The sequence below is a fragment of the Eptatretus burgeri genome, chromosome 17 (assembly GCF_056783735.1).
Source record: "Eptatretus burgeri isolate ZD-2024b chromosome 17, Ebu_testis_v1, whole genome shotgun sequence".
In the NCBI taxonomy this organism is placed as follows: Eukaryota; Metazoa; Chordata; class Myxini; order Myxiniformes; family Myxinidae; genus Eptatretus; species Eptatretus burgeri.
In genome coordinates this window covers 32,137,703-32,141,413 of record NC_140977.1, presented here as the reverse complement: position 1 = coordinate 32,141,413, position 3,711 = coordinate 32,137,703, and positions in this window count along the sequence as shown.

Genomic DNA, 3,711 nt, shown 5'->3' with positions numbered 1-3,711 from the left:
ATGAACCCCTGACCAACTAGACATAGACCAGAGGGTATTGCATGGCGCTGCAAAATGCTGCGGTAGCCCTTCTGGTTCAGGGTGCCAGTGACTCTGTGCAAGTCGCCGAATGGATCCAGCAAAAGAGCCCCAGATCATTACGCTTCCTCCTACATGTTTGACAGTTGGTGTCACACACTGAGGAACCATCCTTTCACCTACTCGACTGCGTACAAAAACCCTGCATGATGAACCGAAGATTTCAAATTTTGATTCATCGGTCCATATGACCTTCCAGTTTTCAGTAGTCCACTGGTAGTACTTCATGGCCCAGGGAAGCCTCTTTTTCTTATTTTGCCATCTTAGCAATGGCTTTCTTACTGCCACTCGACCTGTCAAATCTGCAGCTCGAAGTCTTCTCTTCACAGTTGAAACTGAGACTTCCTCACTTCAACCAGTGTAAAGCTCTGCTTGAAGTTGCTGTCCTGTGAGCCACCTATCACACAAGCTTTTGACTCGCAGAAATTTGTCTTCTGATTGTGTTGTGGCTTTGGGTCTGCCAGACCACTTCCTGTCAGTGTTTCCTCCAGTTTCCAAGTGCCTTTTGATGGTGTCGGAAACTGTACTCACTGACACCTTGGCTTCTTTGCAATTTCTCCAAAGGAAAGACCGACCCTTTTAAGGGTTATAATGGTCTGTCTGTCTTCCTTTGTTAATTGTCTTTTTCTTGCCATTATGATGGCAATACACTACTTCCTGCAGTGCAATATTGTCCAAATAATGTGTCAGAGGGTGTCGCAAAACAGTCTGTTCCAACACTACTTTTATACAGATAGAGGGTTTGTAACTGATCAACAAAAGTTGGGACATCTGTTGGAATTGTTTGCATCAACTTTCAAGCCTTAATTTACTTCCATTGCTGCAGAACAGCTGCAGTTGCAAACCCATTACTTGTTCCCTGAAAAGGGCCTTTTTTAACAACTCTGAAATTTATATTATTTTTCAGTTTTTAGTAACCTAAACTTTTTTTTTTAAACCACTGGCAGTTTACCGCTTGGCTTTGTTCCATTTCACGTTCTTCACTGGATGTGAACATCTTAAATTTCAGTAAAAACTGGAAAATTGGGGGTGTTCTAAAACTTTTGACCGGTAGTGTATATATATATATATATATATATATATATATATATATATATATATATATATATATATATATATATATATATATATATATATATATATATATATATATATATATATATATATATATATATATATATATATATATGCGATGGGCATATAATGAGAAGTATGTTGACAGAATGTGTGGACAGACTGCCATTGCCCCATTGGTTGGACAGCTGACCCGACTCCACCAGCAATTGCAACCTCAAAAAAAAAAAAATGCGGCCGCCATTTTTTGAAGCTACATATGCCTCCGGCCTTTGGCCACAGTCCTCTGGTGTCGGTCCATGTCCCAGTGCAACTTGAATTATCCCAGGTATATAACCATGATGCACATGAGGTATATGCACATGAGCAGTAGGCATGTTTACCACAGGTTATATTTATTATCTTCTGGAGTGATTGTGGCAGTGGTCTGTGGCCTATACAACAACCAAATAAAGGGATGAGCAATTTGTGTCATAAATTATAAGGTTTTTGTGCATGACTTTGGTTTTAGCCAGACTTTTCAAGGCTGAATATTGTAAAAAATACAGAAGGGTTTTCCTTCATCTATCTATAATTCCAGCAATCTGTGTGTGTGTGTGTGTGTGTGTGTGTGTGTGTGTGTGTGTGTGTGTGTGTGTGTGTGTGTGTGTGTGTGTGTGTGTCTGTCTGTCTGTTTGTCTGCGACTGCCGTTTCTCGACGACCGCCAGTGAAATCCGATTGAAACTTACCAGGAATATTGCCAGGGTCCCGCAGATGTGCCTTTTCGAGGTTTGATGTCAATCGGACAAGCGGTTCCCAAGTTACGGCCGTTTTATTGCTTTTTTCAGTGTTGCAAAGGTGTATATATGGCAGCTGAAGTATCGTTCCACCTTATCACCTTATCATGCCATTTTTTCTCAGAATAATGATAACAGCATATTAATAATAATAATAATAGCACAATAATTGGCAGTACACAATAATAGCACAATAATTGAATAAAAAGAATAACGTGATACAATGACCAATGTCTGTTGACCAATAACGACCTATATATTATCTGTCAACCAGACAGGACACGGTGCTATGACGTCACAAATGACGTCACAATGCTTCCTCTTCGGATGGAAACTTGCCAGGAATATTGCAGGGGCCCCGCGGATGTGCCTTTTCGAGGTTTGATATCAATCGGACGAGCAGTTCCCAAGTTACGGCCATTTATCTGTCAACCAATGACAAGACACGATGCTATGGCATCACGAATGATGTGACAATTAATGTTTATTTATTTATTTATTTATTTTGCACGATTGACGGTCCGATCTGATTGAAACTTGCCAGGAATATTGCTGGGGACCCGCGGATGTGCCTTTTCGAGGTTTGATATTAATTGGACGAGCGGTTCCCAAGTTACGGCCATTTATCTGTCAACCAATGACAAGACATGGTGCTATGACATCCCGAATGATGTCACAATTAATGTTTGTTTTTTTTGTTTTTTGTTTTTTTTTGCACGATTGACGGTCCGATCTGATTGAAACTTGCCAGGAATATTGCTGGGGACCCGCGGATGTGCCTTTTCGAGGTTTGATATTAATCGGACAAGCGGTTCCCAAGTTACGGCCATTTATCTGTCAATCAATATCTGCGAGGGAGGGGGGGGAAGAAAGAGGGGGGAGAGAGGAGGGGTGAGACTAGGGGTGAGAGAGGGGGAGAGAGTGGGGGGAGAGGGAGGGAGAGAGAGAGTGGGGGGGAGAGAGGGGGAGAGAGAGGGAGGGAGAGAGAGAGAGGGAGGGAGAAAGAGAGGGGGTGAGAGAGGGGATGAGAGAGAGGGGGCGTCACAATTCAAGAGAGGGGGAGAGAGGAGGGGGCGAAAGAGGGGGGGTGAGAGTGGGCGCGAGAGAGGTGTTTCCCAGGTGCTTCCCAAGTTATGGCCATTTATGATACGGTTGGTCCTATCTAATTGAAAAAATGCTCCAATCCAGTCGTCGTTTACGAGAGCAAAGGAACGAAGCTGCACATACTGGCACGCCTCACCCACGAGAGAGGGTACTGGAACGAGAGAGGAGGAGAGAGGAGGGGGCGAGAGATGGGGGGGTGGGTGAGAGATGGGGAGGGGGTGAAATAATGCCCCAATCCAGTCGTTTACGCACCTACGAGGCCCGTACTGGTGTATATAATCCAAATAAACGGAGAAGTTGATTTTTTTTTGTCTGATTTTTCTTTTTATTACAGTTGTTGTTGTTGTAGTTGTTCTGAAAATGACATCTGTTGAGGTAATGTGTGTGTGTGACTGTGTGCAACAGAAACTGTGTATTTAGTTGACAAATTGCTCCCCTCACCACTAATCTTCCCTGGGGAAAGTATCATATGTTGGACTACAAATCAATTAAAGTTTTTTGTATGTAAATTTGGTTTTCGTGAGAGTTTTCAAGGCTAAATAGTGTGAAAATACAGAAGGGTCACCCATCATTTTGACGAGCTTTTCTGCTGGTAGTGCATGATATTGGAATGGTCGTGTTCAGGGCTGAGTAACATTGGCCACTGAACGGATGGACCGAACAGCTTTTAACTCCCTT